This window comes from Thermobia domestica, chromosome 1 (genome assembly GCF_964235325.1).
Source record: "Thermobia domestica chromosome 1, izTheDome1.hap1.1, whole genome shotgun sequence".
In the NCBI taxonomy this organism is placed as follows: Eukaryota; Metazoa; Arthropoda; class Insecta; order Zygentoma; family Lepismatidae; genus Thermobia; species Thermobia domestica.
Genome location: NC_137454.1, coordinates 156,107,945 through 156,120,970, shown reverse-complemented (window position 1 = coordinate 156,120,970; position 13,026 = coordinate 156,107,945). Strand labels below are relative to the sequence as shown.

Here is a 13,026-nt window from a genome sequence, read left to right as displayed (position 1 = left end):
TTTTTCTATGACTTTTATAAGGAGATCTGTCCGACATTGGATCTCATCATAAATTTTTGTAAAAGTATCGTCGATCTTGCTTCTCGATGTATTCTATCTCGTCTCGAGAATGAACTATATCATGAGGGACGTACCCTTCGCCACAAAATTAAGATTTCTTGTTCAAAGTAATTCTACTTAAGGAACGTCTAAGACGATTTTTCGTTTCTTTTATTTTTTTATTAAAATGTAAATCTCCAAACCTAATCATAAGAACAGAAACACGACTAAGTGTAGAATGTTACACATGTTGATCGGGAAAACAATTGTGTGCAACGATAAAGATGAAATCTTTCAGTTTAACGTCCCACGAATATCTCTTTTAGGCTAAGATGAAAGGATGATTAAGGTAAATGAAATGATATTATGAGATGAAGCGGAAATACCACATGAGAATCAACGAACACGTTGTTGCCCCCAATCACAAATTTATTTATTTAATGTCCTACGATTATGCCCATTATGCTAAGTCATCATAAGCTAATATATTCGGTAGTCGAACTAGGGACCATCATATACCAAATGTAAGCGCTTTGCCCCTGTGCCGTCTGCTCATCTTTTCAGTACCTTCAGCTGTTCTAATATCTAACACGGAACGTGATCCTGAGTTCGATTTACGGATGGGAGAGCATTGGAAGTCAAAAATAAAGCAAGTTTATTATGATAACTGTTTTCAAGAAACATATGAGCTTTTCCAAACGAATAAAATCTCCCCACCTCTCCCCTGCTACATTTAATATCCTTATTCAATTTCATTTCCTTATTCACACACATTATTTGATAGATGTATCAAAATATCATCTTTAGTAAATCTTATCTATTAACAGACTTATTTTTCATTACACAAACTCAGCGTTTTCGCATTCAGATTACACTATCTTCAGTCGCACGTGAGTATGTTCGTATGTGAAGCCGACAACAAACATACATGTAATCTCAAATGCTGTATACGTTTGAAAATACGATATTCACGATTCATGCAATGCGATATTCCCCTGAGCAACTAAGGTCTATTCGATCAAAGAACAGTCTGCAAACAAATTCTATCCCCATGAACACTTACAAGTGAATTCGTGAGAATCCCAAGACCAAATTAGATAAACAAATAGTTCATAACCTACAGACATTTCGTGGGGGCGTAATCTTTTGTGCTATGGGAATGTTATAGCGCAATATCTCATCACCATCATGTGAATATCCATATAATACTTTTCACATGCAATACAATCAACCCTGGTGATTTGAGCATACAAATTTTCTCATCCTACGTTTTTAAAACATTATGATATGCTATGAGAAGTGCTTCCGTTACCAATACGTTTTAAAAACATCCATGAACCACAACAATCGTCTTATCAACTCAATTTCCTGAGAAGGTTCCAGACGAAAATTTTCCAGCCGTTTCGTGAGAATAAGATCAGGTCAAACTCCTCAAAACTCTTCGCAGAAAACCTGGGAACTTCTATTCTTAGCATTACAAGATGGATCTGGAGGCTGAGGTGGGGAATCTAGCTACCCAATACAAGACGACTAGAAAAAAATACGAAAAGTTTTTTTTTACAAAAATAAAATCTAATCTATATGCGAGGCACTGACATTCAGTGAATGAGTGTTCACCTCACGGTGGATTACTCCGTGCGAGGATTAATTCAACTCTAGATCGTGAAGTCTCGCGTTCGATTCCAATGAGAGAACTTTCAAAATAAAAGCATATTTAGGGTTCTGATTTGATTCTTAGTGAAAAAGCATTAAATATTTCTATTTCGTTCCTTTCCGTGAAGTACTGGTCTCACCTTCGATTCCGATGAGAGGACTTTCAAAATAAAAGCATATATTAGGGTTCTGGTTCGATTCTTAGTGAAAGAGCATTAAATATTTCTATTTCGTTCCTTTCTGTTGTGAAACGATGTCTGTTATGACAAGTAATTAAAATCACTTATGTAGAGATGGGCTCCCGGGGGTTGGTATTCTTACACGTAAAAATAATATTTCAATTCTAAATTTCGTTGACGTAGTTTTTTCTGTTATGGGAATATATTATATTGCAATTTCTCGTCACGACTTAGCAGCAAATTCATATGCTCTTCGCTATTCAATACATAACGAAAAGACGAAAATCAATCAATCAATTGGGAAGCTTCAAACTTGATATTCAATCAATTGGAAACTTCGAACGTGTTAGCCATCCAAGAGTATGAGCATAGTAACAACGTTCGCTTGCGTTCTTCGCAGGAGGGAGTGAAGTGGAAGGGTTTGGGGGGTTCAAATCCATAACGAAAAGACAAAAATCAATCAATCAATCAATTGGGAAGCTTCGATCATGATAACTAATAGAACTCTCATCCGTCCAAGAGCATTTAGCTATTCAATACATAGCGAAAAGCAAAAATCAATCAATCAATCAATTGGGAAGCTTCGTCATCCAAAAGTATGAGCATAGTAACAACGTTCCCTTACGTTCTTCGTAGGAGGACGTGGAGGGGGTTTGGGGGTTCAAATTCATAACGAAAAGACAAAAATCAATCAATCAATCAATTGGGAAGCTTCGATCATGATAACTAATAGAACTCTCATCCGTCCAAGAGCATTTAGCTATTCAATACATAGCGAAAAGCAAAAATCAATCAATCAATCAATTGGGAAGCTTCGTCATCCAAAAGTATGAGCATAGTAACAACGTTCCCTTACGTTCTTCGTAGGAGGACGTGGAGGGGGTTTGGGGGTTCAAATTCATAACGAAAAGACAAAAATCAATCAATCAATCAATTGGGAAGCTTCGATCATGATAACTAATAGGACTCTGATCCGTCCAACAGTATGAGCATCCAAGACTATGAAGGCCAAGAGCATCTAGCTATTCAATACATAACGAAAAGCAAAAATCAATCAATCAATCAATTGGGAAGCTTCGATCATGATAACTAATAGGACTCTGATCCGCCCAACAGTATGAGCATCCAAGACTATGAAGGCCAAGAGCATCTAGCTATTCAATACATAACGAAAAACAAAAATCAATCAATCAATCATGAAGCTTCGATCATGATAACTGATAGGACTATGATCCCTCCAAGAGTATGACTACCCAAGACGATAAAGCCATCCAAGACTATCATCATAACAACAAACTGTTCTCATACACGTTCAGATAAACCAAAATTTTCCCACGCACTTCTCTGGTAGCCGTAAAAGGCTATGACCATAGCAACTAAAGGCTTGTCGAAACTTGCCTCCCAATTCCAGGAAATGATATCGCCAAAATTAGGCCAAAATTTTCCCACGCTTATGAAGGAGGGGATATCTACTTCTATTGGCAGTGATCACCATCCAGTTAAATTAACATTCACTCGGGGACAACCCCCACGCCCTGTACATGCACCTCGCCTAGTTCCGAGGTATGATAAAGCAAATTGGCCTCATTTCCGGGAAGATCTAGAGCACTCTATTTCTAGTATAAAGTCTCCAACTACTGAACCTGAACTTGCTTCCTGTCTTTCTACTATTACTACAGCAATTCAAACCAGTGCCCATCATCACATTCCGACGCAGCAAGTACAGCCTCATAAACCGGCCCTACCACAATTATATCTTACGCTCATCCAGATAGCCCGTCAACATCTTCGGGAATATTATCGAACCGGGAATGAGGCATGTCTTCGGCAGCATCGCCAATGGCAACGAGCTGTTCATAGCTACCTTGTTGCATATAAACGCCGCAATTGGATCAAAACATGTAACACCTTATCCGAGGAAGCGCATTCATCTCGCTACTGGAAGCGATTTAATCAACTGACTGGCAAGAACACCACAATAACCTATCCGTTAGTTGCAGATGGCATTCCTCTGTTCTCCGACGAAGAAAAAGCAAATGCCTTTGCTTCACAGCTCCAGACTGTTTTTACACCAACAGCGGCCTCTAAACGCTCCGAACGAAACGATCTCTCTTGCATTCCCGCTTTACAACCTTCAGCAAATCATGTCATTGATCCTGAACATCCACTCACTGCACCCATTACTATAGATGAACTCCATACTGCATTAAAGAGGAAGAAGAACACAGCGCCTGGGATTGACAATATCTCTTATCGACACATAAAAGAAACTCCATACTCATTTCTGCTCATCCTGGCAACAATATATACTTTCATTCTTCAAACTGGTTTCTATCCTCCTGACTGGAAAGTATCCAAAGTTTGCATGTTTCATAAACCAAATAAGCCTGTACATTCTGTTTCTTCATACAGACCAATTCAACTCACCTCTGTATTCAGCAAGCTCTTGGAAAAAATTCTCGTCTGCCGACTTCATAAATACCTTGAAACTACTAGTCTCCTACCTATTCATCAAGCAGGATTTCGGCCTAGATTCTCCATCCATGATCAACTCCTACGTCTCAGCACCTTAATTACAAATCAGTTTAACAAAGGCTTTCCTTCCTGCCTTATACTAATGGACTTGGAGAAAGCTTTCGATAAAGTTTGGCACTATGGTCTAATTAAAAAGTTGCAGTCATTCAAACTTCCTATCTGCTATTTAAGGTTAATCTACTCTTTCATTACAAATCGGATTGCATATGTCGCAGTTGATGATACACTCTCTTGGCCTTATTTCCACTTACTGGAGTTCCACAAGGATCTGCACTCAGCCCATTATTATATATTCTATACGCTTCTGACATTCCTTCAGTACCACGTAATGTTTTCACTTTCCAATATGCAGACGATACAGCTTTTCTTGCACTTGGCAGCACTGTCCAGAATATTAGCCGTGCTCTACAAACAACTCTCGATAACTTCATCAAGTGGTGCCAGAGATGGCATTTAACTATCAACAATGAGAAAACGCAAGCACTGGTCTTCCTACCACCTAACAGACGTTCCAGAGTCTACCGAAATCCGACACTCTTGCGAGTAACTGTCGATGGGTATCTTGTACGCCCTACCAACACTGCTACGTACTTGGGTGTCGTCTTCGATTCAAAACTGACTTGGAATGCACACTTGCAAAAACTGCGAGCTAAGGCTACTATTAGATTAAATCTTTTACGTCGTCTTACAGGCACATCTTGGGGCCTCAAACCCGATGTCCTACTCCATACTTATAAGATGTTTCTCAGACCTATTCTCACTTTCGGACATACGGCCTGGTGCAATGCTTCTACTTCCTTCTACGAAAAACTTTGCATATTGGAGCGTCATGCTATTCGACTCGCTCATCAAATTAAACTTCCGTATCCTACGTGGCTCACGTATGAATATATCGACTTTCCGAAGATCACAGACCATATTGCACAACTTCGAAATCGGTACATTACATCTCGAATCGAAACAGGCCATCCACTTTTCCTGGATATTCTTCAAACTGATGCTCTCACTGATGCCGCATTTCGTTACAAGCATACCCCATTGAATATACTCATTTCCTTATATGTCCGCAATTCAAACCTCACAGTAGCAGAACGCGACACTTATGCCATTTATGTCATTCATGCTCATATTCCTCATGTTTTTCCATCTTAACACAGAGATCCTCACAACTAACAAGGGCTTCCCCCTGTGATCATTAGTCCCGAGTCGCCCCGGGACAGAAGATTTAACCTGCATCTGTCTGACTAATTTCTATCTGTTTGTGATGTGACAGCACTTCATCTCATCTTTCATTTTCATTATCGTACATTTTCACACAAGCACTATCTCACATTATATTCGTATTCTTGCACATTTGCACCTATTTTCTTCTCAATTATATTTCGCTATTCACGTGATAACCTGTACTTATCATTTTCTTACCATATTTAATTTATTTATCCTTCATTGTATATTCACATGTGGTATTTTCATTGTACTAACTTCTTTTGTGTACCTTATCATAAAAATATAAATGAAAATAAATAAAGTGTTTAAAAAATGATGCTATAACCCTTTTCAAAACTGATGCCCAAATACCGATGTTAATAATTAACTTCACTTAGCCCATCCCATTCTTTTCATAACTACATTTGTATAGAAAATCACATGCCACAGAGAGGGCGTAACCCTCTGAGAGGCAGGAGAAGTCTATAATTTTCCAGTAACATATTGCATTGATAAAAGTCAATATTCCTATTCTCCTTTCCAAAAAAAAAAAAAAGTTTTGGAGAACTCTGGTTTTCCTGCAAATCATGTAAATCTTTCGCCTTTTACTAAAGATTTCCGTGGAGGGAAACAAAAGATGGTCTATAACTATTTTTCTTTTTTAGTGGCTCAGTTAGTACTGAGCCCAATAATAAAATTTAACAGGTTGACTACCAAGGTGATTTGAGAGTACTGGTCCCAGGAGGCCATAAATTTCTTCTTACCTTTGGCTCGATTATGGATAGTTATATCACATTTTTGTCGCGATATTTTCTCTCCCGAAAATGTACCAATGAGAGCCGAGCACCATATGTGATGCTCATGGTCTCTCACAGTAATTTGTGACAATGAGTATGATATATGATGCTCAAGAACATGGATAGGTTAGTAATTTATGATATCAAACATGAGCATCATATATAGTGGTCATGGCCCCACAGAAAAATAAGGTGAGCACCACATATGATGCTCATGACAGTCAACTTAACAAAGTTGTTGTTGTTATTTGTAAGGAATGAGGGGTAAGTAACATTATTTCACGTTTTGTTCGGAGGAAACAGTGTCGATCTAAGAAGATATCCACATTTTTTCATTGGTATCTTATCATCTACTGCCGCAAATCCCGGGGGATGAGGGAGACGTGTCCCTTCCAATCTTGGAACTGGAGGGACTATCCTCCCTATAATCCGATTTAAAAAGTGTTTTTTGGGCAGAAATGTGATGATTTGTGTCTGACTGCCACTTCGTCTACGTCGTCTGATATATAATATACAACACGTTCACTTCAGAAATCAGATTCATCTACCTTAATATGAGTCTCATCTTCCCCCCCCCCCAGAATAAGCCTCAGATCTGTTCACCTCCCAATGTCGAATACAACTCCGCTTCTCTGATCCTCCACAGCATTGTTTTTCAACCTCATAAATATTTTGAACATAATTTTAAAAAAAAGCTATGGGAACGGTCTTACCCGTCTCCCCCAATGTTGAAGACAAATTTGCGCCGCTAGGTGTACGTACTATCTGTAGGGCTGTTTTACTTGTGCCTTATAATGGAAGCTCTGCAAACTAGAGATTGAAAGTTAGGCGTTTCGAGTATATAAGGTGAACTCAACAAAGATTTGTTCTAAAAGAAAAATACATTTTAAACTTTCTTCACAAGGGTAAAATCAATAAAATTCCCTCTATCATTTAGTTATTATTATTGTTGTTAAAATTTCTATTATTATTATTACTGTGGGTTTTTAATTAAATAAGATCTGATGCTACTCAAAACGCTTCAATTGTGTTCTGTTAAATGCCAAAGAGTACCAGAGACCAAACCGGGATTGTGTGGTCTCATATAGTTAAACAATTCGTTGTCGCTTGCCCTGATTAAAACAAAGAAGAAAGAAAGAAAAAAATATCAAAATTACTTTGATGTAACAATGTTTCATCACAGAAGGACAAATCGTTCACAACAGAAAAGTCGCTGGATTTGTAAGTAAGTCGGTAAATCATTGTTTAAAATCCCCCCAAAAGTCACTAATCCGAAAAATTATTTTATTTTTCTGCTATCTTGGAAGTTGAATACCCTAGGTTTAGCAACTTTCCCCCAAAATTGATAACACTGTTCTTTAAATACATGTACTTTGTGTAACATTTCAATAGTTTCTTAGCGAAGCTCTCGTTAGTGCTGTTCTTAATATACTGACAATTGTGTAAATTACATCTTGGCATTTTAAAATTAATCTTAACTACTTATACAGATGATCAATCTATAGAATAAAACAATAACTACCTAGGTATACTCTTTTGTTTCAACAAATGTGCATTGTAATCTAGAGAAGATACCAAATTAGACTGTGATAAAGATTTAAGTAAGACTGTAATAGACTTAAGTATATCCCATGTTTACCTGGATAGATAAAAGAATGACATTATTAATTCCAAAAATAACACAGTTGCAGAATAATAAACCAATAAGTGTATTCCAATTGTTTCTTGGATACTGCAATTTAAGAAAGTGACCAAATTACATAGTAATGAAACAAAAAGTATATTATTTTTTTTACGGAGGGGAAGAGGCCAAGTCATAGAGTAATAAAACAATAAACACAGCGTGTATCAAAAGTCTGGAGCCATAGGCCAAATCCATTGTAATTAAAGATAAAATTGAAAGAGAGAAGTTGTTGAAAATAGGTAGTTTTCAATTTAAAATGATTGACTTTTTTCAAAGCGCCCTAGGCAATTGGATTCCACAGTAGTAAGGGCTCTACTCTGTTAAATGAAAAAGCAGTTTTTCCAGTTCAGTAGGCTATTCGAATGGAATGTAAGAGCACGCAACAATGACACGGGGAACGTGCACATTGCTATGTGAGGGAACTTAGAATTTCCCCAAAATATTGTTGGTATGGTGGGGGTAGCCTGCTGAACTGGCAACATTGCTTTTTAACAGAGTGGAGCCTAAACAGGTGGTGTGACTGAAAAAATTCGACCATTTTAGATTAAAACCACCTTTTCTCTCTTTCGAATCTTTAATCATAACGCCGCTCCCTTATGATCCTGTGCTTTTGAACACCAGCCATATTCCATTTTTTCACAAACTTCTGATACTGTAAGTTAGGGAAATAAGAAATCAGACAGTTGTAAATCTGTAAGTACATCTATCATTTCCAATATACTGTAACTTGGAAATGTGACCAAGTTACAAAGCAATATAAATACGTATATTCACTAGTTTCCACAAAAGTATAAGGTACAATTTAGAGAAATGACAAAGTTACAAAATAATAAAATCACAAGTATATTTCCTTGCTTTTACAAAAGTTAGAAGCTGTAACTTAACAAAGTGAAAAAGTAATAAAACTATAATTAGGGTAAAGTCAGGAAAGATTGCGCAGGAGGTTAATTCACGCGGGGGCTAGATAGGGGAGGAGGAAAGAAAGGATGTGGTTAATTGCCGTAACAATTGGAGAGTTGGCAACTTTTGCCAATAGAGTCATCAGTTACCTCCATGTCTCGATAAAAGCTGTACGCTGAGAAATGTGTTCAACATTTTGCATGAATTGTGTACATTTTCCTAAACGTTTGGTATTAATTTATAGGAAAATTGTGGTGTGAAACAATAAAAACAGAAACAATCATTATCAAAACTATAGTTGTTACCGCCAGTCTGGAAAATTCAACCAAGCTATTCGTTATATCTTACCCAAATAGGACAGATTGCACAATCATGAAGTAGAAGTGATCACGCAGACATTCACTGAACGCAATTCATGAACGTCATACTATAGAAAGTAATGAGAAATTATGCAACAATTACAGATTTTTTCTGTAGGTACATTAGGCCAGGAGCTAGGAGGTGTCCAGAGGAGCGGAAAGACGTTTGCTACTACTTTTAGCCCCCTTGAACCTTTCTGTTATTTTTTTTTGAATGTAGCTCCTATGTATGAGGAATAAATTTAAGTCAGCTCTCCTCAAAATAACCTCTGCTCCTCGTGTATTATTGCTCTAGCTATTGGCCTAAGAAAAAGATTTGTTTCAGTGTTATTTTATCCGTTAGGTAACTGTCTATTTCAAGGTTGTTTATTAATTATATTTTCATAGTACCGATATTAAGTAATGTACTGTACAGCAGTATACAGACGGTCGCTGTCAGTTGTGCCACGCTTCTGAAACTTACGACTTTCTTCACCATAACAGGTTGTTTCTGTAGTATCACCATCGTGCGGGATCTCACCTTTCCATGTACACGATCTCCCCTACACCTGTAAGAGAGATCGCGCAAAATAGCGGGTTTGATAAACGGCCATTACTAAAAGTATAATTTTCAACAATGATTGCGGGTTTGGTATTGTACACAAGATACCCAACTACAAAGTTATTCTTAACAATATTTCTTCAATATTGGCTGTTTTGTGCAAGTTTGTGTGGAATCCTGTGCAAACTATCTTTATTTTGCCCTATACTTCATTGTTCCTAGGAAAGAATGATGCTGTATCTTCCTCATTCCTAGGGAAGGATGAGAAGTGGCAAAGTTACAAAATAGTAAGCTCATAATATATATTTACTTGTTTCCACAATGCTGTTACTTAGGGAAGTGACCAAGTTACATACATATATAGGTATTCTCTTGTTTCCGAGGTATATTATTTTGTTTCCAGTACTGAGCTAACGGAAGTTGCCAAATTACAGAGTAATAAAATCACGAGTATTTTCCTTTATTCGCATAAAAGTATGACAGTAATTTAGTGAAATTACCAAGTACAGAGAAATCTCAATACATGGGTTGGATAAAAAAGTAATGGCAACATTATTATAATTTGTAATTGGCTTCATGTACAGAATACCTGTTACATTCCTTCAATGTAATGACCACCCATCTCTATCACCTCCTGCCACACGTGTGGAAGACATCGTACATCTACAGTGGGTCCATCTTTGTAGAGAACATCCTTGTAGAGAAAAGTTGGAGAGATTTTGATCCAACAGGGAGTAACGATCATCATAATCATAACAATCATCATCATCATTGGTATTCCTCTATTACTGGCAGGTCACTTGCTGCAACTGAAATTGTTGGTGGTGCTGGTGCTTCCACACTCCATGGTCTTTAGTCAATCTCTTCGTCTTCATGTACGATTTTTCTGTTTCGATACCATCCATGAACTGTGTCCTTCTTCGCCCCTTTAATCGCTTTCCTGCCACCATACCCTCTGGCGCGTCCATACGATGCAGTTCCTTCTCAGCCAATGGCTCAACCAGTTTCACTTCCTCTTTTCAGTTACACCTAACATTATCTTTTTCTCTCTCCTACCATTTCTGACACCCATTCATTCGTTTTCCCCTCGACTAGCTAATTCTCTCCATTCTTCTCCACACTCATATATTTTTTATAGTTTCCTGTCTTTTTTTCATCGCTTTTGCGTAATGTCCATGTTTGTGCCTCTACAGTTTCTTCCACATGAAGCATTTTATGAGTCTTTTCTAAAATCTTTTCAATGACCCACAAAATACATTCTTATTCCTTCTAAATGTTTTTTTTACCATTCCTATCCTTGCTATTATTCCACGTTCGCTCTTCATATCATGACAATGATTGATGGTAATGGATTGACAATGGTCGATGGTAAATTATATGAAGGATTACAGAAGGCAATACAATTCACTGATATTCATCTTGCAATTGTAATTTGATTTGTTGAGGATGATATAAATTCGCTTCGTAGAATACAATATAAATTGCGAGAACTTTTAAAGTAAAAGGCGTAGACCATCGTACTAAACTTTATTGTCGTGCCTTTATGGTTAGCGTATGCGTCTTCAGTGCACGAGATACGGGTTTGATTCCCGAAAGGAGAACATGTGATTCGAATCTCATATTAAGCTGTAGGTCCACGTCTCATATAGCCTCGGTTGTCAATGAGCGCTTACCATTGTTAATAAAGTATTCATATTTAAAATATGAATAATATTGTTACAGTCATTTCGAAGAAAAAAATATTTTTTTTATTTTCACCATTCAGTAAACTAACCTTATTTTTGGAGGTAGAAACTCCCCGTGGAGAATCTTATAAGTTCTTAATATGTTGAATTGTATGGCTTATAGGCGAGTATACATAATCAGGACTAATGGACAGACAGACAGACATTCAACAATCACTTTTTAGGCGTGTAGGTATCACGTAATGTATAATGCCGTCAAAATCTCGAATTCCATTTTTTTGTGACTACCACCATAATTTATTTTCTTTTGTCATCGTTAGAAAGTAAAAATTAGCGTCTGTAATTAGAGTACTTGTACTCTTATCGACACCTGTCCAGTGTATTCTGTATTTCTGCAATATGACTGTACTCCTAATAGGATTTATTTTCTTGAATTTTGTTCTTATTTTCAATGCCTGCTTTAAGCTACAATTATCGCTGAACGAATCAGGTCCGTATCCACGGGGGGCAAGAGGGGGCTGGCCCCCCTAAATTTTTCTTGGACCCCCTAAAATTTTCATGGAAGGCTTGCAAAAAAAAAAAAAAAAAACTCGATTAATTCTATGTGTAAATACTAAGAATAAAATGCAATATAAAAGAGATTATTCCAAGAATTTTTCCTTTTTAACTATTTGATGAACACTTCTAAACATATTTTAAAGGAGTTAAAGTAAAGTTTATCAGCTTTCTCGAATCTCGATATAATATGACACAATACATATTGAAGCAAGTTTTTACGAAAAGAAAGAATATCTTCATAATACTTCATGTCACAGTTGTAATAGCGATCTGGAAGGTAGGAAACGAAGTGTGAAGTGCTTGCTGCAAGCCAAATCATAAAAACAGGAGCAGGAACAAAGCGTTTATCTTTTGTCGATTGCAGTAACGGCGGTAGGTTATTGTTATTCTATTGTATAGTTGTAGTACATACATGCATTGCAAAATCAGACATTGGTCAACAGCAAACCTTAGATTAACTGTGGAACAATTAGTTGTGAATTGAATTAAGAGCTCCGAGTTCCGTTGAAGGCGATTGATTCTAGTTGGGTCCAAATTATTGTGGTGTGATATGTAAAACAAGAACTGTGGTGGAACATTCACGGAAAAAGTAATGGTTGAAAAGATTTTCACATGTTTGTTCTCGTAGAAGAATAAAGTTAAGCTAAATCACCTTAATTAGATGAGTAACTGAGCAAGTGAACATATTTAACGTTTAAGTTTAAGGATTAAATTCCTGATTGTGGAGTCAGGACTAGTAAAAATTTGCAAGATTTAGAGGAGAAATTAAGTAGCAAAATGTTTTGTATAGTACTTGGGGTGGGGGATCCCGTGGAAGTAGCTAGTTTTCATATAAAAACGTAAATTGGAACTATTTCTTAGTCGCGTACGCGTAATAATTTTGTAATTCA

At 37.0% G+C, this 13,026-nt stretch overlaps 1 protein-coding gene and 1 non-coding gene across 2 annotated transcripts in view; both read left to right on the top strand.

Moving 5' to 3' along the window:
* Positions 1–13,026, top strand: part of LOC145690230 (out at first protein-like) — a 171,168-nt gene that overhangs the window by 21,014 nt on the left and 137,128 nt on the right. The gene's annotated exons all lie outside the window — the stretch shown is intronic.
* On the top strand, positions 6,177–6,298 carry LOC145668846 (U5 spliceosomal RNA). The gene has a single exon (XR_014128111.1). It is a non-coding gene; the product is annotated as a U5 spliceosomal RNA (small nuclear RNA).